We start from the raw sequence: 24,761 nt of genomic DNA on the forward strand, positions 1-24,761 counted from the left end.
TTCTGCCTGGCAGTTCAGTGAGAAGCAATCTTTGATGTTTAAGACATTTCTAGCATTGGGAAACCAGAGAACCATGACAAACCAATTAGCAACTTGGATTTCAAGGTGGGGCCTGTAACAGGAGAAACAAGGACAGGAGCCCTTGAGTGACAATTTGAGAGGGAGGCAATTCTCTGGAACGTTAGAAACAGCTTGCACTGCAAGCCCAAGGTTGAATCAGTCCAGCTACACATTTGATCAGGAAAACGATCCAACTGTGTTTGTGTGGTGCTGATGGCAGACAACGCTACAGATTAACAAGTTTGCATTTTGGATTCTGACTAGGTTGAGCCAGTTACTAGCTCTATTTTTTCCCTACTCTGTAAGAACGGCCCTAAAACATAGCAGCAATATTTGCCAGCACATTTTTTTTTCTAACTGGAACATCTTGCTGTATTGTTATCAGCATTCTTCAAGAATCTCTGGTGAGGCAACCAAGACTATCCAGTTGACAAGGTGGGGAATAAAGGTGGCGCTCAGGAGCATCCGGTGACAGCATACAAAGAGCACTATCTAGGATCAATAACTGGAAGCACCTAAGCAGCACATCAGAAATCCACCTCGCATCATCCAAAAGGTATGGCTCTCCTCAAACTTTTTCTCATGGCTTTCAGTTTTGTCTTCTGGGCAGCAGGTCTCACCATGCTCACCATTGGTATCTGGGCCAAGATTTCATTAGGGACCTACCTGATGTTGTCAACCAGTCAATACCCTCCCATCCCCTTCATTTTGTTGGCTGCTGGCATCACGATCATCGTTTGGGGTTTTCTGGGTTGCTTTAGTGCTGCGACTGAACATCGTTGCCTCCTGCGCACTTATGGGGGCTTCCAACTGGCTGTCTTGGCTGCTGGGCTGACAGCAGGGGTGTCTAGCTTGTTTTATCGTGAGACTATTGCTGAGGGTTTCCAGGATGGACTGCGCGAAGCCATACATTCCTACACCAAGGATGAGGAAAAAGCAGAGGCCCTGGATTTCGTTCAGCGCAACCTGAATTGCTGTGGCATAGAGAGTTACCGTGATTGGTTTTCCTCACCCTGGTCGGTGGAGCAACAGGTGCCTAACCGCTCTGTGCCCCTCAGCTGTTGCAGGACCCGAAAAGGTTGCCTGCATGCTCCATTCCCTTCCGATGCCAGAGGTATTCACCACAACGGATGCTTCAGCAAAGTGCACGACTTTGTCAGCTACAATATGTTCTACATTGCCTCAGCTGCACTCGGACTGGCCCTCATGCAAATTGTGGGGATCATCCTTTCTTGCCTCCTGGCTGCCCGCATCCTTCCACAGGCAGAATCATCTGCAGGGACCACCCCACACTGAATATGGAGTCCTGAGAGCCTTCCTTCTTCCCAAGGCACTGGAGTCTTCTTCCATAAACTTCACCTTTCAGGACCAAATTCACCAACATCTGTTGGAGTGTTGCCTATCAGACTCTCGTAGACTCCTTGGTTTCATCTAGCATTCCTAATTCTTCAGTGGTTCATTCTCCTTATTCTCCATCCGCGTCACCATGGCAAGAAACTACTTAATGGTTTTCCTTGTTCTCTTTTCTCCTTAGATAGAACAATGCTATTTTGTCTTCCAGAACTTTTTCCCCCCAATTAGCTTACTTTTTAACACCTTTAGCAACCGGAATTGGCAGCCCTTCTATAATTCAGCTGGAGATTTTTTGGTTCACTTCACAGATAATTAAACTGTAAAGCTATTCTCAGTTGGATGTCTTTTAAAACCTACTTTTTAAAAAATCAACAGTGCTGGGAAGAACAAATCCTCCTTTTTTCCCCATTGTGTCAGCCAGTGAAACTTTTGTGATAAGAATTTGCTGGGGAAGGGGAGTGGAGAGAATTGAGAAGATAACACTAATTAAGGTTAGAAGTTAGTCCCATATTATGATAGGAATGTAGAGGAGGGGGTTGTAACTTAGCAATAGCAATAGCACTTATATACCGCCTCACAATGCTTTTACAGCCCTCTCTAAGCAGTTTACAGAGTCAGCATATTGCCCTCAACAATCTGGGTTCTCATTTTACCCACCTCGGAAGGATGGAGGGCTGAATCAACCTTGAGGTGGTGAGATTTGAACTGCCAAACTGCAGCTAGCAGTCAGCTGAAGTAGCCTGCAGTGCTGCACTCTAAACACTGCACCACCTTTGCTCTTAATTATAACTTATTATAATTCAATCATAGTACAGGGCGGGGCATAACCTTTTCCTAGGGGGTCACAGCAAGATCGACAGCAGTTTACAACTTCCGCGACACCTCATTTTAAAGCCCATAAAAAACTGAATTGAATGAGCTATTAAATGTTAAATTTGCTTTAAGAATGTCTGGAAAATTCGATTCGGAAGAACAAAGGATCATTGACAGAATAAAATGCATTGCCTTTCGACTTGCATCGGGATTTTCGTCATTTTCACAGCCAAGAAACTGCATTGGGTTTTGAAGGATAAAGGGGAATCCTGGGATGGCAGTTATTTCCGTGAGAAAATTTTATTGGAGAATGTCATTCCATTTCTCAGTGATCCAGACAATGTCTTGGTGGTTGGTGAGGCTGTCTTTCTTCATGACAAAGCTCCTTGCATGCGTGCAAATGCGACTCAGCAATTGTTAAAGGAAAACAATGTCGAATTTTGGGGCAATGACGTCTGGCCGGGAAATTCGACAGATCTCAATCCGGCAGAGAACATTGGGGCCATAATTAAGGATGAAGTGGAAGCTCTGATGATTCAGGAGCAAGGTCAAAATCGATATTCGGTTGAAACTTTGAGAATGAATTTGGAAACTGTGTTGAAAAATCTGGAAAATCGAACGGAACTGTTTGAAGATTTGTTGTGTTCTTATCCACCTCGTTTGAATGCTGTTCGAAGGGCTAATGGTGGTCATACTGACTATTAAATCGTGTCAATAAACTCAGTTTTTCATGGGCTTTCGAATGGTGTATGAATTATTTGTGTTGTTATTACAAGTGTTGCTGTGACCCCCTAGGAAAAGGTTATGCCCCGCCCTGTATACTGTAATATGTTTCTTGAAAAAAATAATGCTACATGCACTCCAGCCTAGAAAGAGTCGTTTCAATAGAGTTTATTCTAAAGGAAATCCATAGGGTTGCAGCCTAAATGGCAATCCTCATATGCTCATGAAAAGTGTCTTTGACATCATCTTAATTCAGCAACTGTTTCGCCTTTAAATTGTATTCTGACAAGTGATTTACCCACATTATTTTAAAACTTAAGAGGTTTTAGTTAATTGCTCTATCCCAGGGATGTCAAACTCAAGGCCGGGGAGCTGGACACTTAGATCTGGCTCATGCCTACCCTAGAAACAGGAAAGAACCAGCCATGGTACCTCTGCCAGCAAAAATGGACCTCGTGAGGATCATGTGTGTCTCTCCTGAGCTCCATTTTCGCTGGAAGAGGGTTGCAAGAGGCCGTTCTAGCCGAAAATGGAGCTCGGGAGCCTGTTCTCTCTGGCAGAGTGCTCAGCCGTCACAGGTGCCCCCAACACGAGTGACATCATGCTGGCCACGCCCACCCTAGTCATGTCCACTTTGGCCCCCTAAGGTCAAACACAACCCTGATGTGGCCCTCAATGAAATCGAGTTTGACACCCCTTCTGTAGCCTGTCTACCTGATACCTAATATTTTATCTACAGCTGATCTCACCATATTTTAAGTACTGTATGTGGGCATCACAGAATTTAAAACCTTGGACTTTAATTTTTTGTTTTGTTTTAATTAGCAAGCGAACATATTTCCCTATTTAATAATGTTATATCATCAGAATGTTCTTTGTATTTCTTCCCAGCCTGTTGCCTTTTCTTTTAAAGCATATTCATCATCATCATTGGATAGGCAGAGAAAACTTTTGGTGGCCAGCTAATAACATGGATAATTTGGCTACCTCATTTTTGTCACATGATTTTCCCGAGGTTAACTCTTCAAAGTTGAACCTGTTCGTATCACATGCCATTTGCAAATATGTGGCTTTACCTTCCATAAGAGCTAATAAGTAGCTGTGGGCATTAAAGGTGCTGATCATGTCAGAAGTAAAAGACGTTAGATTTTTTTTCTTGACAATTTTCACAAAGAGAAATCCGTGTATGATCCTCCAGAGTAAGATCTTGCTATCTAAGCCAGAAAAAGAGAAATTTATCATTATTCTTTTTCATTTTGTTATTTAGAGGAACTATCCTGTCGGATTCAGTTTCTTTTAAATTACAAATTGCCAAAGAAGTCAATGAGCAATAATTTATCAATGACTGGTATGGCTACATTTATAACTGGCTTTTCAAGCCGTCTGATTCTCAGTCATCCAGGCCATGTTTGTGCCAAATGTGCTTTTTCAGATTTTTTTTTCTTTGAAGACATTTTGCTTCTCATCCATGAAGCTTCTTCAACTATGACAGGATAGTAGGGAATGGAAAGATTTATATTCCATGCAGGCAGCTGGTCATTTGCATCCTTTTGGAGCTGTCAAACACTCGGCCTCTGGGTTGGATCCATCAAATGCTGGCCATGCCACGCCTGGTTTAGCGAAGGGGGGGAGAAAGTCCCAATACATCATGTGACACACCCCTGCTTTAGAGGGTTGTTAAAGCACCTGGAGGTTTATCCTCAGGGTCACAGGCTCAACGACCCTCTGAAAAAAAGGACGCAAATGGCCAGCTGTCTGCAAGGAATATAAATCCTTTCATTCCCCACTATCCTGTCAAAGCTGAAGAAGCCTCTTGGATGAGAAGTGAAACGTCTTCAAAGAAAAAAAAACAAGGAAGTTCAGTTGCCTCTTGAAAACGCACCTTTGGGGCAAGTGGTCTGATTGTCATAGACTTTGTGTTCTGTTCAATACCCAGGAACTTATCTTTAGTCAATGCTGGCTGAGGAATTTGGGGAGTTGAATTCCACACATTTTACAGTGATGAAGTTTGGAAAAAAAAATCCGGTTTAAACAGCTTCTGGATAACAGTATTAACTTTCTAACCATTAAAACGACTGCCTAATAAAACAAATCTCTCTAATGCTTGATCAAGCTGAGGAAGGAAAGCCAAAGGATATAGTGGTATCATTCAGCGAAAGTATAGCATATGAGTGGTCTGGTTTAATGTTTCTTGTGTGGTTATGAAAAGTGAGTTTAGCTTACAAATACATTTGAATGAATTATTGTAATGTTTATGACATTACATCTTTATTTGTAATTAGCCTAGGAGGTGGGCAGCTTGCCATATTATATGGTGTATGTCTACCCATGATATAACTGTTCCTAAAATGTTGTCACATATGGCAATTTTTAAAAAGTTGTATTTTCCTTTCTATTTCTATATTTCTATAACTGTGCATTTTATGTTGTAACACAAAAAACTATGTACTTTTTAAAGAAATCGGCCATTTTTACAAAGAGATTCTTTATGCCTGGAAAATAAATTCATGCCTACAAATTGCAACTCTATTTAAAAATGACTTGCGCTCTCTCCCCCCCTGTAATGGCTCCTCTCCTAATTTAAGAAAGTGAAGACTCTTGAAATGGATTATTTCAAAAGGAATCTTTAATCAAGCAGGATGGAAAACCATTAGAGGCAAAGCAGCATCTGAAACCCTTTAGGCAATACAAGTGGGATTACACTGATAATGACCCCTCCCCTTTGTCCGAAAGCAGATTCCAACCAATATACAAGTGTGAAGATGTTTCCTTAACTTTTCTGCCCTGAGAGTCGAATAAAACATACGTTCCCATGGCTATCTCTAGTTAGACATTAAAGTAAGATATCCCACATGGCCATCATAAACATCCCTTCAGAGGTACTGGGACCTTCAGTTTTCTGGTGACAGGAAATCAGTTGTATAGTTGTAAAACTCAGTTGTTACAGGTACAGTTAATGATTTTAGTCCCAGGCCCCCCTCCTCCCAATTGAATGGCAGTATCACTTTTAGGGATCTGACACCCCCCTTCTCCCATTCTCTCTTTCTGTATGTGTGCACTTGCATACCTGTATTAAATCCTTATTCTTCCTGGATGGTAAAAATCTCCAGGACAATGACCTGCAGGTGGGTCCAGGTGATTAATACATAGGAGGGAATGTTCCCAGCACCATTTTTGTGGTCTATCCCCTCCTCAAGAACTCATTATTGGACACAACCTGTCTGGGCAATTTTTGTCCCCTTTCCAACAGTCAAGTCTCTCCTGTACTCCCAGTTCCCCCCCCCCTGTCAACTGATTCGTTTAATACTGTTGGAAAAATATCTAGGTCCACTTACAGGCTGGATGAAAGGCACTGGAGACAAAATGGAGGCAGTGGAGGCTGATTGGAAAGATGGTTTAATGATGAAGCAGAACCACATGGATGGTCCTGGGCAGCTGACCACATGGAGTTGAGAGTGAAGGGTTTTTATACCTTCTCTTGGGCTTTGCACTTGAACTTCCTGTTCCTGTGCAAGAATATGTATTCTATTGGCTGTTGTCAGACTTGCATGATGCCATGTACAAATCCTAGGAGTTTGTCTGAGCTACGTTTGGTTGAAGTTGGGGCTGATGCAATAGAGGGTCTTATTGGGCAATTCCAATTGTGGCTGAGGGCTAATCCTATCTTTGTTCTGACCTTGTTGCAGGGAATTTGCTTATGAATAGAGCTATCTACCTCTTTATCTCTTAAGTGCTGATATCTGCTGAGGGCTATTAAGAAAGGTAGGGCTTTAAAAAACCATGTTTCTCCATTTCTCATCCAGGGAAATATAATATTCTGCTTTCTTAAATATTTCTCAAAATATTTCATTCTTCTAGGGGAGGGGTGGGTGCTAACTTTCTAAAATACATATCATATGTATATATACCTAATATAGCTATGAGTCAACTAAGTGATAGCAAAGACTTCAGGTTTGAGTATCTTGGATGCCTCCTGACTGCTTCTTCAGTGAGTTAACCACACGAAGAGGGAAACAAACCACATGCATGTTAACACAAAGAATCTTTTTCTGCCCCAGTCACCCTTTCTTTGAGGTTTGTGAAACTGTGAATAGTACAGTCAATGTCCGATGTGTGCATGCTCTGTGCATTGGTTGGACTACTGCTGAATCAATCCATTTATCAAAGGAAAAGAAAGGGGTGGTGAGCACCAATCTCTCAGACCCAAAAGAAGACTGCAGTGTGTGAAAAGGTTATGGAGTAGAGTGAAAGAGGTGATCTCCCAGGAAACTGGCGCAACCAATCGGAGCAACAGGAGTCCCAGTATGGAGTCTGTCTTCCCTTGTTGACTTCCCAATGGATCTCTGCACTCTACATTGTCCATACATAGTCCTTGAATTGAAATATTAAGGAAAACAAGTGCAAAGCTCCTTAAGCTGACCTAAAGCTACTTCATCTGTTGGAAGGATACTGAGATACATGTGGATGGATGGGAATGTGTGCTCAGGAAATTTTTTAATGAGCTGTATTTGTGCTAAGACAAGAAGCTGGGTAAATTTGCTCCAAATAAATGACAATCCATTAGTTGCAAAACCGAGATTGGATATGGTTTCTTCTTCTCCATCACGTAAAGTAATATATGCAATATTATGCTGTACATAATTTTTCTTCTCCTGCACCATTTCTTTTACAGCCTAATATTTCTGGATGAAGACTATGAATCTATTGACTGAAGTCAAATATTCAGTAGAACTCAGGGTAATTGGTATTAAAGACAAAACTATGCATAAATAACTTTGCATATTCTCCAACTTATATATATCCAAATGATATACAGTACATAAGCTTTCCAGAAGCAGTTCATTTACCCAATTATTTCAATGGATCAGCTAAGTATATATTGTGGAGGGTTATGCAGCAGAATCTCTGGATGCCCTATAGCAGGATGCCATGTTTCTTGGCAACATTTTACTAGCTAGATAGAAGATATAATTCTTTATTGGCCAAGTGTGATTGGACACACAAGGAATTTGTCTTTGGTGCATAGGCTCTCGGTGTACATAAAGAAAAATAAATTGGAATCTATTCAGCTAAAATCCAAAGGAACTTTCGGTAACTGGTGCAGGCATTTGGGTAGGGTGTTTTGCTATTGGAGAATATGACTGCATCCCATATGTCACTAAGCCATGATTTGCTTTAACGGTTTTGTTGAAGAAGACATAAAATATGTTGACAGACCACAGCACGCAAAGCCAAAACTAAATGTACCACACAGTGGGTTGCAATGATGTTTGAACTCTTTTACATTCCATTCACCATGAAGCAAATAGGACCATCTGGTGAGAAGTGAATGACGGCAATCAAATCATGTATCAGCAGAAAAAAGCAAATGGGATGGAAGAAAAAAATAGCCTAACCAATTTATTCCCTTTTGAAAGCATTCCCAGATTTTTAACATTCTGACATTAACATCCAGATTAGAATTTTCCATTCTGTGCAGTTTGAATTAAAAATGGGTAAGTGGTGAGGAAGGCCAATCTTCCTCAGAAATGCCTAGTCAAATGATTATGTCTGTCTTTCTGTTTATAGAACATGTGCTAATCAGGGGTGGGTTCCAGCAGTCACTATGCTGGTTCACTCACGCATGGGCAGTGCAATAAAAATTGCTCTGCGCATGTGCAGAAGTAAAAAGTAAGATTGCGGTGCCTATGGTGTCACCGGGAGAACTAGTTCGGGGGCCTGGGTCGCTGCTGGTTCCAGCGACCCAGGCCGCCAAACTACTACCGGTTTGGCTGAACCAGTCCGAATTGGTAGGAACCCACCTCTGGTGCTTATGCTGTTTCAAGCTGGGCGCTTGAAACGCTTGGATGTTATGCTGTTTCTCCTCCCTCATTTCTTCAGAAGTATACTTGTATTTATGCATAACAGATACTGGACTCTCACAAAATTTCTTCTAACAGCAAGATTCATTTTGCTCTTTGCAATGTTTGTTACCGAACACAAAAGCCAGATCAAATTATCCCACAAAACAATGCAATTAAAAAATAAAACAAAAGCGGTGCTCACTCAAATTTTTTTTTAAAATGTGGCATACAGTTACAATCATGGGAGACCAAACCCAGGTGCAATGCATGTAAAAATAGGGTGGGACTTCTAACTCATGTCTGTGTTTACCATTTTTACCCCTGACCAATGGGAGATTTCAGGTTTGTATATGAAATGTAGTATATGACCATATGTCACAACCATCTTGAAAACTTCCAAAACTTCTGTGTTTCCTCTCATTTAATTCTGAAGTAACAGGGAGACATACATAGATACAATTAAAGTAGAATTTTTTTGTTAGTTAGACAAAATGTAGTAAAATCATCATTCTCATGATCATCCAGTCTGGTCTTTCAATCCATATGTTCTATGTTTCAAAACTCTTTAATCATTTATATAATACAAGTTTTAAAAATAGGCCTTAATGTGATCCATTTCTTAAATTGTCTTGTAAGAAGTTAAAACCCTCCCCTCTCATAAAAAAAAAAAGAAATAACCTGGGAAATATTGAAAAGGCAGAATATTATATTTCCCTGGATAAGAACTGGAGAAACATGTTTTTAGCCAGGGAACAGACTCACTCTTAATAGCTCCGACTTTTCTTAATGGGCCATTAAAAGGCCTGAGCCAGTCTATTCTACATAACAAAGATCTCCCTCTTTGGCTCCAGGGTGATGGGATTAAGGCATGATAGTATTAGCCCCTTACTCATCTCACCACAGGGCACCTGGGAAGAAGCAATGCTCAACCAAACTTGGACTCAAAACACAGCTCAGAGAGTTGTCTCTGCATGGCCCCGTGGGAGTCTGACAACCAATCAGAATACAAGATCAAGATCAAAAGCCTAAGAGGGCATAAAACCAGGGACTTTCAACAAGAATACTAAAAATAAAATTTATGAATGTCTAGTTTGTTTGTTTTGCTTTAGACTAGTAGAACTACTAATTGAAAGAAATGTTAAAGAGACTGCAAAATAGGAAGAGGAAGATTTTCCCTCAAATAATTATCTCTGCATGGAGTAGGCTGAAGGTTTAGAAAGCCAAACAGCGCTATTAAAAATAAGGAAGGGAGCCAAAATATAAGTGACTGTGAATGTTTTGCAAATCTTGAATGCTTTGAATTGTTATTTTCTGGAGTGGGAAGAAATATCCATCTGGTTCAGTTCCAAGCTGGAAACATGGAGGCTGACTGGAAAAATGGTTTATGGATGAAGCAGAACCACATGGGTTTGTGGTTTTGGGCAGCTGACAAAATGGAGTTGAGAGTGGTGACGGGAGTTATACCTTCTTTGAGCTTTGCACTTTAGCATCCTGTTTCTGTGCAAGAACATGTATTCTATTGGTTGCTGCCAGATTCCTATGGGGTCATGTAGGGGTTATCTGAATAAAGCCTTTCGGATTGCATCACAGCAGCAACTTCATTAAACAATGTGCTTCTTTCTAAGGTTAATCATACTATCCATAACTTTATCCAACAGGAAGCTGAAGCTTTTCTCAATGAAAAAGAATCAGAGCATTCTGTCCCCATAAAAGGAAACATTTTGTGCAGCTTTTAAAATGAGAAGTAATAAAACACAAAAGATTAGATCTAGGCTTGAGCGTGCTCAGAAAAGACTTATTCAAATCAATGGGAGAAGGAAAACATTACTACACTATGCTCAATGTGAGTGTGTTTGGGTGTACTTTCAACCCAGTGTTGATTCCAGGCAACTGCCTGGACTAGTACTGTACTTGCAGTTTTCTTTGCAACGTTTTTCAGAAGTGGTTTTCTGTTGTCAGTTTCCTAGGGTTGAGAGAGAATGATTGGCTCAATGTTGCCCAACTGGTTTTGTGCCTAAGGCAGGGCTAGAATTCACAGCCTCCCAGTTTATTTACCTCTTGTAAATTAATTGCATTCACCCATCAAAAAGTCCAGGCAAGAGTCCTTCAAGGAGTTAACTGCAGTAATAGACCTTATCAGTTCCTTGCAATAAATGCAAGGCCATGAGCTCCCAGCCAAAAGGCTGCAAATTAAGTTCTGGCAAGCAGTCTTTGAGGCATGAAACACAATGAGCAAAATCTTCAGAAATACGAACTGTTGTCTCCAGAGATGAGTTGCTCCCAGTTCAGCCCAGATCGGGTAAACGGATAGTAGTGGCGTCAGGAGGCTCTGCCCATCCACCTGGACGCTTCTGTGTATACGCAGAAGTGGTGCACGCAAGCACACACACACACATGAGTGAACCGGTAGTAAAAAAAATGGAAACCCACCACTGGTTGTCTCCTACGACAACCACTCCCCTTTTCTTCTATTTATTTCCTAGTCAGAGAGGGGACATTCAACGTCCACGTATGCTTTGCTTCCTGAGTTGACTCCTTGTCCTCCGTTGTTCACCTCTCCTAACTGCTCTGAGCATATGTGCATCTGGAACAGGCCCCAGCTGTTCTTCCTCCTCACTCATATCGGCCTCCAAAGGCAGCTGCCTCTCTGGTGGCTGGGAAATGTCAGATGGCCCTGGCTTTATCTCTGTGTGCAGAGCATCCATCGGAGCCTTCCCCAGGCTCCCCAACCTCCTCATTGTCAAAGTCTGCCGTCAGCTCCACTAGCAGCTGGTGGGCCCAATAGCTATATCCAATTGGCTTTCTGAGCTCAATAGCATTGCTTAACAATAGTAATTAGGGAAAGGATTTCCATTGCTAAGCAATATGGCCACATGATCATGCTGTTTAGTGACAGCAATTTTGGCAGTCCCCTGCTTACCATGGTTAAGTGAATCATCACACGTTATTAAGCAAGGACCTCACCTGATCATGACGTCCAAATTCCTACCAGCTTCCCCACTGACTTAGCTTGTGGGAAGCTGGAAGGAAAGTCACAGACTGCATGATCTCAGAACATTGTGACAGTTAGAAATCCATGGTGATTGTCAAGTGCCCGGATCATGATCACATAACTTGTGAGCTCTGCGATGGTCACAACCGTCAAAAGATCAGTCACTGAACAGGTGTTGCTAATCAAGCACTACCTGTACTCTAAAAGATAAAGACTCCTTTAAATCGAGCCCATTTCCTGTTGACTACCTGGATATATTCATATAGTTGTATTGGCACCTTATACTACTCGGTATTCCATGCATAGCTCACACCATTTGTTTTTCATCAGTTGAGCCTGCTCTTGTCAAAAACCAATATCTAAAGGCCATCAAATGTCACTGTGAAAAGGTTTCAATAGATTCTATTCACTGGATTTCTTCTAGACTCCTTGCTATGGATCAGCTCAGAGCATCTGACAATGCCACCATTCACATTTAATTCCTCTTTTAATTTGCTGGCCAGATTGTGTTTCCTTTGAAAGTCAAAGTGGAAGAGATTATAGGACCCAAAGAAATAGGAAACCGCTTCAATTTTTCCTGCCAGAAAAAGCCACCAATATCACCATCGGAAGAGTTCGAAATCCAAGCTTATAGAAGCGAACAATGAACAGGATTCCTCCCCAAAGCAAAGGTTACAAGGCAAATATCTCCAGCTTTGACATAATGCAAGAAGCCTTGAGCTCTCTTCCCGAGTCCTTATGCAATATGTCCCCGTGTACTTATGCTTTGCATATATTTTCTTTGCTTTTGTTGTAGTCCAATATGTTATAGGAATGCGGTGGCTAAGGGGCTAAGACACTGAGCTTGTCGATCAGAAAGGTTGGTCGTTCGGTGGTTCGAATCCCTACCATCACGGAACGGAGTGAGCTCCCGTTACTTGTCCCAGCTTGTGCCAACCTAGCAGTTCAAAAGCACGTAACAATCCAAGTAGAAAAATAGGAACCATTTTGGTGGGAAGGTAATAGCATTCTATGTGCCTTTGGCATTTAGTCATGCCAGTGACATGTCCACAGAGACGTCTTCAGACAACGCTGGCTCTTTGGCTTTGAAATGGAGATGAGCACTTCCCCCTAGAGTCGTGAATGACTAGCACATATGTGCAAGGGGAACCTTTCCCTTAATATGTTACAAATACATAATTACCAATTTTAAATGCTTTCTTATTTACAAAATCAACACTAATAGAACCTTGCTAGCAAAAACAGCTTGACTTTAAAAAAAAAACCCGAAAGGAAAATTGTTCCCTTGCTGTTTACTAATCATTTGATTTTTGACAGAAATATTCTATATTTAGTACAATGATTCTTGAATAATGTTTGAACTACGGCAGTGCTTAAGATCTGGATGTACCTAAAGGGGATATATAGAATGCAGAAAATGAGATTCTTTCTGCCTGTTATAGTTTTAAGTTGCTGTACCAAAAGTGACTATGGGTCACTTTCTCAAGTGGCGGTGTCAAGAAATAAGCCAGGAGCTTTTGCTTATAAAGCAAATGCTTTATCATAATTCTGTGATCAATAAGAGCAAGCAATTGAATTATTAATATTGATTAATATTGATAAATCAGTGTTAAGTATAAGCATGATGAATATTAATAGGGGACTGGAGGCCAAAACATATGAAGAACGGTTGCAGGAACTGGGTATGTCTAGTTTGATGAAAGGAAGGACTAGGGGAGACATGATAGCAGTGTTCCAATATCTCAGGGGCTGCCACAAGGAAGAGGGAGTCAAACTATTCTTCAAGGCACCTGAGGGCAGAACAAGAAGCAATGGGTGGAAACTAATCAAGGAGAGAAGCAACTTGGAACTGAGGAGAAATTTCCTGACAGAACAATTAATCAGTGGAACAATTTGCCTCCAGAAATTGTGAATGCTCCAACACTGGAAGTTTGTGGAAAGATGTTGGATAGCCATTTGTCTGAAGTGGGGTAGGGCTTCCTGCCTATGCAGGGGGTTGGACTAGAAGACCTCTAAGCTCCCTTCTAACTCTGTTATTCTATTCTGTTCTGTTCTTCAGATTGATATTGTTAATAAACGGAAAAGTTTTAGCCTGATTCTTATTAATAATAGAAATGAACAAATAATCAGATTCATGCCTGTAATGAATGATTGATTTTGTATGACTCAAGAAAGCCAAAGGTAAATGCAAAAAGAGGAAAAGGGTGATGTTAGCAAAAACAATAATTTCTTGTCGGAAGAAAAATCCGGTCCAGTTCCAAGCCAGGAGAAAGATGCTAGAAATAAAGTGGAGACTTTCTGCAAGGAAAAAAGGTCTCTGTTTATTTGCTTTTCCAGAAACTTCAGTGACAGCAGAATATTTCTGGGGTGGGTGACCAATTGGCTAGGTGAGTAGAGAGATTTTTATAGGATTCTGGGGTTTTATGATTGAGATGCTCCAGGGAGTTGTACAATGTAGTGAGCCTTGTGTCTTTGGTTATTCTAAAAGCGGTGGGTAAATCCTATTATGTCCCAAAGGTCATATCCTGTCCTTAGAATTTGGGTGGGGAAATGTAGATTTTAAGAGTCTTTGTTTTTCTACTTTTTAATCCCAGCAGCTCCAGCCTTCTGTGTGAACTGTGGCTGAAGGCATTTTGTTTTATGAATACAGAGGAAACTCTGGTTACGATCGCAACCTGTTCCAGGACTTTGGTTGCCACCTGATTTGATCATGACTGGAAGAAAGAGTGACTGTGCATACACACACACACACACAAAAAGGCACGGAAGGGGAAATCGCTGTCGCAGGGGAAATCGCTGCGGCTGTGATTGATCACCACCTGAGGATGTGGCACCCGATTTGGTTGTGGTCAGAAGTGTTCGTGACCCGAAATTCCACTATAGATTGACTCAGTCTTTCTGAATAGATACAAAATCTGCATTCCTAAAGGCCAGACTCCTGGGGCTGCTTTCTGCCTTTGTTAAGATTTTTCTCCATTTCTCCTTTGGGGAAAATATAATATTCTGCCTTTTTAATATTCCTCAACATATTTCATTCTTTGGGCAGGGAGGGGGGGGGACTTCCCACAGCTCCAGGGCTATGGACAATAGTGACCTTCTTGGTGGAAAGATGTTGCAAGGATTTCTTTTTAGGAATCTGAAAATACGCCAGTCACATTGGGAGAGGGGTAGGGGTGGGTTTCGGCAGTTCACTCATGGGTGCTTTGAGCACACGTGCTTGATGAGTGCTGTGTGCACATGCACAGTGCAATAAAAATGTTCCGGGCATGTGCAGAAGCAAAAAACAAGATGGCGGCATCCCCGGAGAACTGGTTCGGGGGTGTGGCAGGCCTGGGTTGCTGTGGTTCCAACGACCCAGGTTGCCAAACCACTACCAGTTTGGCTGAACCAGTCCGAACTGATAGGAACCCACCACTGGAGAGGGTGCAGGAAAGATTCTTAGTACTGAAGCAGAGGTGGTATTCAGCAGGATCTGACCAGTTCTGGAGAACTGGTAACGGAAAATTTGAGTAGTTCAGAGAACCGGTACATACCACCTCTGACTGACCCCACTCCCATCTATTGTCTGCCTCCCGAGTCCCAGATGATGATGAGGAAATGGGGACTTTGCAGTAACCTTCCCCTGTAGTGGAGTGGGCATGTATCCTTCTCCTGCCAAGCCCACCAAGCCACACCCACCAAGCCATGCCATGCCCAATAAGCCATTCCCACAGAGCCGATAGTAAAAAAAATTGAATCCCACCACTGTACTGAAACATTACAATGTTATTTTTCTTATCTATCTGAAAACCAACAAATGGTTTCAGATGGTGATTTGCACCAATGAGACCCCAAGGTGCCTACAATAGAAGAAGCAATCATGTTCATGTCAAGAAACCTTTGACACCGAAAAGGGATTTTTTTCTCTGACTCTTTGGCTGTGTCTTATTGAAAATGGATATTATTATTCAGCTGGAACTAATAACAAAACAGCAACAGGATTGTTTACTTTCAACCTGTCTGTCTACAAAATTCCTGGTGAAAAGTGTCATTCTAATTTCATGCAAGAAAACACCCTCAATATTGACATCCAGGTTCAGAGCTAGCAAAACAATTTTTGCCTTTTGTGTTAAGACAGTGGAATAAAAATGTATTTGAAACTCATTTCAGTAGAATAACTCTTGGAAATAATGGAAATAATCCAGTCTTGGGTTTTGTCAGTTTCATGAAGTTTGTGAACTTTGCTTCTGATTCACAGAAATGTCAGAGCAGGTCAACAGCTGGAATAAATATAAGCTAGACTTCAAATATGTAACTTACTACTTGCAACTATACAAATCATCCCGTTTTTAATTATTCTTCCAGACCTCAGATGGAGCCTACAAACTGAAGCGCTTCCTGATGCCCACATTTCTCTGCATTTCTTTAGGGAGAAATTCTCCAAAGAGAATTCTGATTGTAATATTTTTTTCCCCCAGTTGAAGGAAAAATAACATTTTCATTTTGACACAAAGGTCATTTCTGCGGCCTCCTTGCATTTTATATTTTCACTCCTACTGGTTGCCAAAGAAAATTATTCAATAATCTTATAATTTTAAAATAATTTTAAAAAGATAGAATTTTTCAGAGTATAAGACACATCTTTTTCCCTCAAAAAAGAGGCTGAAAATCTGGGTGCATCTTATACAGTGAATATAGCATTTTTTGCCTTCTGAAACCCTGCCCACGTCACCAAAATAACTGTGCAGAGCCTTTAGGAGGCTTATAGAGTACTCCTGGGGGCTGGGGAGGGCAGAAATGAGTGAAAAACACACTGTTTTTTGCTCAATTTTGCCCCACCAGCCCCTAGAAGCACTCTATAAGCCTCCTAAAGACTATGCATGCCCTTTTTTTTGACAAAAAATGGGCCCATTTTCACAAAAACGGGCCATTTTTTGCTCATTTTTGCCCCCTCCTGGAGCACTCTACAAGCCTCCTAAAGGCTATGCATGCCTTTTTTTGACACAAAATGGGCCCATTTTGCAAAAAAAAACCAGGCCATTTTGGGAGGACTGCAAAATGCAAAAACTTTTTTTTTAATTTGCCTCTTCAAAATCTTGGTGGGTCTTATACTCCGGTGCATCTTATACTCCGAAAAATACCATAGATAGAATTGCAGAATCAATGTCCCATGGAACTAACAGAATAGTTAAGACTGTGATTATTTTCAGACTTAGAGGTGATCCCTTAAGGCAGGGGTATCAAACTTGATTTCACTGAGGGCCAAATCAGGACTGTGTTTGACCTCGGGGGGCCGGGGTGGGCGTGAGGAAGGTGGACATGCCCAGCTTGACATCACTTGCATCGGGGTGCCTGTGGTGGCCCGAGTGCTCTGCCAGTGAAGACGGGCTCCCAAGCTCCATTTCTGGTTGTGATGGCCTCCTGTAACCCTCTGCCAGTGAAAATGGATCTCTGTTTTCGCTGGCAGAGGCACCATGAACTGGTCCTTCGCTGTTTCCAAGGCGGCCCTGCAGACCAGATCTAAGCACCCATGGGTTGGATCCGGCCCATGGGCCTTGAGTTTGACACCCCAGCCTTAACGGTTTTGCAGACCAAACTGTAAAAATTGAGATGTTCACTAAATGGCAGCTAAAATATCCTGAAGGGAGGGGGACTTTTTACTGCTATGTAGCGATCAATCAGACCTTTGGTAATGGTGCCTTTACTCACTACGATCATCTGAATTTTATTTCTCTAAAGAGCTCTGCTGCCCAAGAGGGTGTTTTTTTCCCCTCAGAATAATTTGATTATAGTTATTACCCACAAGGTATCAGGTTTCACTCTGCCAGAATAACCAGATTGTATTCAGCCCATCGAAAAGAAAGAGGGACTGTTTGCTTAATCAGCAACATTTCCTCCTTACCACAACACTACACCTTTTGAGGTAGCCCTGGCAAGATATTCCTCTTTCTTGAAAACAAATCTTTCCTTTATCAGCACATATGCTAAATATTCTCTTCTTGACATCAGTGATGGCATTCATAGTTGCTACATGCTGAGAAATGGAAGAAAACCTATTGGAATGAATTAAATGACAATTAAATTACAACTCTGTGTAAAATGCTTTAAAGGGTAACTTGAGATTAACTTTTTAAATTGATTTTATTGTTGAAATTATATATACTCATATCCAGGATCAGCATAAAGTCACTTAGAGTAGTATTTGGCAATGCTGTAAAATTGTAATTATAACCAAATAGTAAAGTGGAGAAGAAATAAAATAAGAAACAGTGCTGTAGATACGCTTTCTTAAGATTTTTCTAATATTCCAACAAATAACAATAGAAAATGAGAGACTGAATTATATTAATATTTAATATGTAAACAAGCTAAGGATGACTCATTAGTAATCATTCATAAGACTACCACATTAAACATGCAGCTTTCATTCAATACCTTTTTTTACATCCTGGATTCTAATTTGAGGAAAAAAATTACTGGTGATCAATGTTGCAAAATTCCCAGGTCTCAATTAAAACTATACTGTGGTAATTCTGTTGCATAATTATTGGCCCTTTGTTGTTAAAGTATTTTCCAATAAAATATGGAGGTTTGCTGAAGCCATAATCTGACATTTTCCTAAACATTTTAAATCTTTAATATTTTAATCTTTAATAGCTTAGTCTTTAATATTTCTCTCTCTCAAATTCTCAATCAACATTGCTTTAAGCCTTGAGATACTTTATTAATTGACCCTCCCCCATTTTTCAGACTATATTATTGATAGTAATAATAAGAATACACGGCTACAAATTTACAATTTAAATAGCATGATACAATAGAAAATAAAGCAGGATTATTGAGAGAAATGTTGATACTATCAAATAAAGTGGAAAGAAGAAAGAGAGAGAAAGCCTGTTAGAATAATTTTTGAGCTCCTAGTCTGGTACTCATCACTGCAAATGATTATGATTAATGTTCATTAAATGAACCAAAAAAAGGATTACCATATTTTCCTTTAAGAAGGCTTTCCGGCAGAATAGAAGTGCTTTTCCATATTATTATTATGTGCTATTGCAGTGTATTATCCTGTAATTCAACTACTCTTTCCTTTCTAAATCACATTCTTCCATTTGCTGCTGGCTTTTAATCAATCTCAGTCTTACTGCCCCTGATGAGTCGTTGGTCAAGTGGCATAATGGAGAGAGAGTTTTATTGATGTATACAGCTAAAAAAATACTCCCTGCACAGGGGCTGCTATCCTTATTGAGTAATTAGGGCCATTTGCCTACTTGTAAACCAGTGGTGGGATTCAATATTTTTTATTACTGGTCCGTTGGGCGGGGCTTGGTGGGTGTGGCAGGGGAAGGATACTGCAAAATCCCCATTCCCTCCCGATCAACTGGGACTCGGGAGGCAGAGAATAGATAGAGGCGGGGCCAGTCAAAGATGGTATTTCCCGGTTCTCCGAACTACTCAAAATTTCCGCTACTGGTTCTCCAGAACTGGTCAGAACCTGCTGAATACCACCTCTGTTGTAAACTACCATTCAGGCCAATTTTCATTTCTTTAAATGATTTTTTTCCCTTCAGCAAGTTTAAGACCATCTATGCCAGGGGTGTCAAACTCAAGACCTGGGGCCCGGATCCAACCCATGGGGTGCTTCGATAGGCCAGAGGGCACCCTGGAAACAGCGAACGACTAGCTCACAGTGCCTCTGCCTGAGAAAACGGAGCTCAGGAGGGCTGCATGAGGTTCTCTTGAGCTCAGTTCACTGGTAGACGGTTACAAGAGGCCGTCGCAGCTGAAAACGGAGCTTGGGAGCCCGTATTTGCTGGCAGAGTGTTCAAGCCATCACAGGTGCCCCTGACACCAGCGATATTGAACTGGCCACGCTCATCTCAGCCCCCCAAGGTCAAACACAACCCTGATGCGGCCCTCAATGAAATCAAGTTTGACATCCCTGATCTATGCAATAACTCACCAACGTGAGTTATGTATAACGTGCTTGCTGGATTTGCTGGTCACAGTTGCCATACTGGCTTTTTAAATTATCCCTGCAGATTTGCTTTCCTCTTCTAAATCATTGTTTAACTGTGTCTGGTTCTAATATTGATATACGGGTAACTTGAATGCAAACTGAAAGAACGCATGTATATTTATAACAATATATTTTACCAGTCCAACTGACTAATATTTTTCTTTACAAAATTAGTCTCTTTTTCACCTGATTGTTATTTAACTAATAGTTATGCCTGTGGAAACACTACAGTTATAAAAGCAACCATCTGCATTTCATTAAAGCTGTTCCTGGACCATAACATTATTCTTAGGCGAGTCATCTGTGCTGAACTACTCTCATCAATGTGCCTCAAGAGATGTCTGTTTCTTCTTTTTTAAATAAACAAATCAAAACATCATAAATCAACATATGAGAACTAATTAAAAGTAACTATTTGTAGAAACTATTATTAAACAAAGCCTGATAGGGCACTGAATTCAATTATAATTTATTCAGCCCCATCTGGCTTCCTTTATTAAATACTTCTTGATCTGTAGCCATCGCTGATAATTTAAAAAACTGACATGCTAATTAAGGATTCAAGGAAAGCTACACTCCAGTGACATAATAAAAAAATAAAACTATTTTGATGGAGTGTTATAAAATTCATATTTGTTTATAAAAAGCAAGGTTAGAGGAAATGGTTTTATTTTCTTATTAATTTTGCTGCCTTTTGTTATTACTTGGAGATAACATGCTTTTTTGCTATTGGTTAAGACAGTGTTTTTTAAGCTTGGCAACTTGAAGATATGTGGACCAGTGGTGGGATTCAAAATTTTTTACTACCAGTTCTGTGGGGGTGGCATGGCTTGGTGGGAGTGGCTTGATGGGCATGGCAGGGGAAGGATACTGTAAAATCTCAATTTCCTTCCCATTTCGGGAGATGGTTACGGCAAAATCCGCATTCCCTCCCGATCAGCTGGGACTCAGGGGACAGAGAATAGATGGGGGTGGGGCCAGTCAGAGATGGTATTTACCGGTTCTCTGAAATACTCAAAATTTCTGCTACCAGTTCTCCAGAACTGGTCAGAGCCTGCTGAATACTACCTCTGGTATGGACTTCAACTCTAGAATTCCCCAGTCAGCTGTGGTGGCTATGGAATTCTGGGAGTTGAAGTCAATACATCTTCAATCTATCAAGCTTGAGAAACATTAGGCTAAAGCATTGTCCTACAATGATTTTGGAGAAGACTCCTGCAAGTCCCTTGAACTGCAAGATGATCAAACCAGTCAGTCCTAGAGGAGATCAACCCTGACTGCTCTTTAGAAGGCCAGATCCTGAAGATGAAACTCAAATACTTTGACCACCTAATGAGAAGGAAGGTCTCACTGGAGAAGAGCCTAATGCTGGGAAAGATCGAGGGCAAAAGAAGAAGGGAATGACAGAGAATGAAGTGACTGGATGGAGTCACTGAAGCAGTATGCGTGAGCTTAAATGGACTCCAGAGGATGGTAGAGGATTGGAAGGTCTGGAGGAATGTTGTCCATGGGGTCGCGATGGGTTGGATACAACTTCACAACTAACAACAACAACAATGATTTTCCATCATGTTGCAAAGAGCATTGTTCTGAAGCTGTGGAGATATGATGCTGTGTATGTGCTTATCGTGGGATAAATAATCATTGACTAGTTTTACTATTACTATTCCTTATTCATTGACTAGTTTTGGCATGCAGACAATTTTTTTTAAGGCACAAGAGACATTGTGGTATCATCCAGATGTTTTGGACTTAAGTCCTACTGCCATTCAGCTTACTAGCTGAGGATAATATGAGGGCATCAGCATACCTATTGCTTCTTTATATAACTGTGCGCCCAAATAGAATGTTGGGCCAGATGGATTAATTCATACTGCAATGAACTCATGGAGAACAGAGCGTGAATAAACGGCTGGCTAAAAGGTTATTGTAGGTTGCACAGTTCCTTATTCAGTTTTATATATTGGCTCTTACTTTATTGGACTCAGAGAAAGTGTTAGCCCCAATTGCATTTCTGTGCTATTCCAAAGTACCTCTCCCAGTCTGGAGTTAAAATAGTAACAATTGGAGACAGCAATAAACATTGCCACATTTATTCTGTATGTTAAATATATGTGGGCTTATCTGGAAATTGTGAATTGAATCCAAGTATCATACTCCTATAGCAGGGGTGGGTTCTGGCAGCCACTACTGCCGGTTCGCGCGGGGATGCGTGCACTTGATGTGTGCTGTGCGGGCATGTGCAGTGCAATTAAAATTGTTCTGTGCATACGCAGAAGCCTCAGGTGCCACCTGGAGAACCGGTTTGGGGCCATGGCAGGCCTAGGTCGCTGCTGGTTCCAGCGACCCAGGCCGCCAAACCACTACTGGTTTACCCAAACCAGTCCGAACTGGTAGAAACCCACCACTGACCTATAAGCAAACTCATGGCAAACAAGATTCGGAGGAGAATTCCTAGACTATGTTAGTGACAGTGAACCAGGGGTGGGTTTCTTGCCCTGTTCCAACCGGTTCGGTTGGAACGGGGCCGGCGGCGTCCTCGTGCACGCGTGCGGTGCACGCATGCGTACTAGCGTCTGCGTGACACTCCAGCTGCTCCTGGATGATAGCGCAGGCGCTGTATGCGTCCTGCGCATGCGTGGAAGCGCAGAACTCGTCAAAACCGGGTAAGGACCGCGGGCGGACGGGCGCTCCCTTCGCCGTTCCCGGAAGTTACTTACTTCCGGGTTCGGCGACCAACCGGTTCACAGGGACCGCCGCGAACTGGTTGAAACCCACCCCTGCAGTGAACCTATGACACACAAAGAGTCCATGATGTTTGGGTGACGCACCAATGTTTACCAACACTTGACAACATTATTCTCAAAATTACATCCTGTTGCCACACAATGTTCAGACGTTGCAGAGGCTGTGGAAGAGCCTTCTCTGAAGCAACTTCAAGAACAAAGGCTTCATGCAACTGGGACCAAACTCAGAGAGGCTGCGGTGGCCATCAGGAAAAACAGAAAGCCACCTGAAGATAATCATTGCATGGCAGATGCTGGGGAGTGCTGGGCCAGCGGGCAGCAGTGGGATTCCAAATATTTTCCTACCGGTTCTATGAGGGAGCGCTTTGCAAATGCGCACAGCACTCAAAGGCTGCCCTCAGTGTCAGCGCTGGTGAACTGAGCTGATGTGTAGCTCAGCTGAGGTGCAGCGATCCACTCCGCCGCGCAATTGAGCTGAGCTAATAAACAAGGGAATATGGAATGGAAATGGCAGGGGCGAGGTGGCGGGGCCAATCAGAGATGGTATTTGCCGGGTCTCTGAACTTTTCAAAATTTCCGCTACCAGTTCGCCAGAGCCGGTCTGAACAGGCTGAATACCACCTCTGCCAGGGGGGGCAATTGCACCATTCCCTAAGGCTCTCACTCCTCAGGGAACAGTGCAAGGTGGCCTATTTGAGTGGTGGTACTAGGGCTGCAGTCAAGGCCTGGGCCTCTGCTTCAAGCCCAGCCTCAAGGATGCTGCTGAGTACTACATTTTGGGGCCACCTAGATTGGGGGAATGGTGGCACTGAGATAGATAATTGTTTTTCATGTATGTGTTTGTGCAAAGGTGTGAATGAATGAAACATACACCAGCAGAGTCATTTTCTGAATTTTCAACACTCTAAGGCCAGAAAAGTCACCGTCACTGTACTTTACTAATTTTGTATTCGTGATCTTTCTCAAGACATACCTGAAATACCAGCCAATTTTGACTCAACTGGGCCTAATTAGGTCTAGCTTCCTCCGGCTGGTTACTCTTGAGTTACTCTTGACTTATTTGTTGATTTGTTTTGCAGCTGCCTGACTCCAGAGTGGGTCTGACTCAGTGGTGGGATTCAAATAATTTACCATCTGGTTCTCTGCCCTAATGACAGGCTGGGTAGGTGTGGCTGGGTGGTCATGTGACTGAGTGGGCATTGCCAACAGGATGTCATTCACGTTGAGGGGCACTTAGCCTCACCCGACCTCTCATGACCATGGGGATACTGCAATGGTCATAAATGTGAAAAACAGTCATAAATCACTTTTTTCAGTGCCGTTGTAACTTTGAATGGTCACTAAATGAACTGTTGTAAGTCAACTCGGGGGGGGGGGGCGGAGAAGTTCAGCTACAGACAGAAAGTCTGGGCAGTTTCTGAAAACACTTAAAGCAACAGGGACGGCAATTAAGACAAGGATTAGGATATAAATACAGGCATACTAGAATCTTTCCTTCCTTCATGCCTTGCAGGATTAGCTCTGTAGCGTGAGAAAAGATTTCTTCCAACAACCGGTTCTCTGAACTGCTCAAAATATTAACATACGGTTCGGGAGAACCGGTGCAAACCGGCAGGAGCTCACCACTGGTCTGACTGGCTCGCACTACACTAAGGAGAATGAAAACAACATAATAAGAACAGAGGTACATCCAAAACCAAAATAGAAAGGTAGAAAAAGAACAGAATGTGAATCCAGCAGACAATCCAAAATGTCCCACAGAATCTAGTGGAGCCTGCAGTCGCCCTAATCCAATGCCTGGGGAAACAGCTATTTTCCAGGCTTTCCAAAATGCCATCAGAGTGGGAGGCATTTGGATCCCATTTAAGTTGACATAGGCCAATATATTAATAGCAATAGCAATAACAGTTAGACTTATATACCACTTCATAGGGCTTTCAGGCCTCTCTAAGTGGTTTACAGAGTCAGCATATTGCCCCCAACAATCCGGGTCCTCATTTTACCCACCTCGGAAGGATGGAAGGCTGAGTCAACCTTGAGCCGGTGAGATTAGAACCGCTGAACTGCAGATAACAGTCAGCTGAAGTGGCCTGCAGTACTGCACCCTAACCACTGCGCCACCTCAGCTCTTAAGGATCTAGAAAACCCATGAGTAGATATCTCATGTATGAATTAGCTAAACATTTATTTTTCTAAGATCAAACCTACTTACACATTTTAAGGCTAGAACA

The 24,761-nt window shown here is 41.9% G+C and overlaps 1 pseudogene; it reads left to right on the plus strand.

Moving 5' to 3' along the window:
- The first annotated feature begins 221 nt into the window (after nt 1-221).
- Nucleotides 222-1,531, plus strand: LOC106539881 (tetraspanin-7 pseudogene; annotated as a pseudogene).
- Nucleotides 1,532-24,761: the final 23,230 nt, after the last annotated feature.

Source organism: Thamnophis sirtalis, unplaced genomic scaffold, assembly GCF_051295495.1.
Source record: "Thamnophis sirtalis isolate CommonGarterSnake01/CBP01778 unplaced genomic scaffold, rThaSir2_p1.2 scaffold_9, whole genome shotgun sequence".
NCBI classification, from domain to species: domain Eukaryota; kingdom Metazoa; phylum Chordata; class Lepidosauria; order Squamata; family Natricidae; genus Thamnophis; species Thamnophis sirtalis.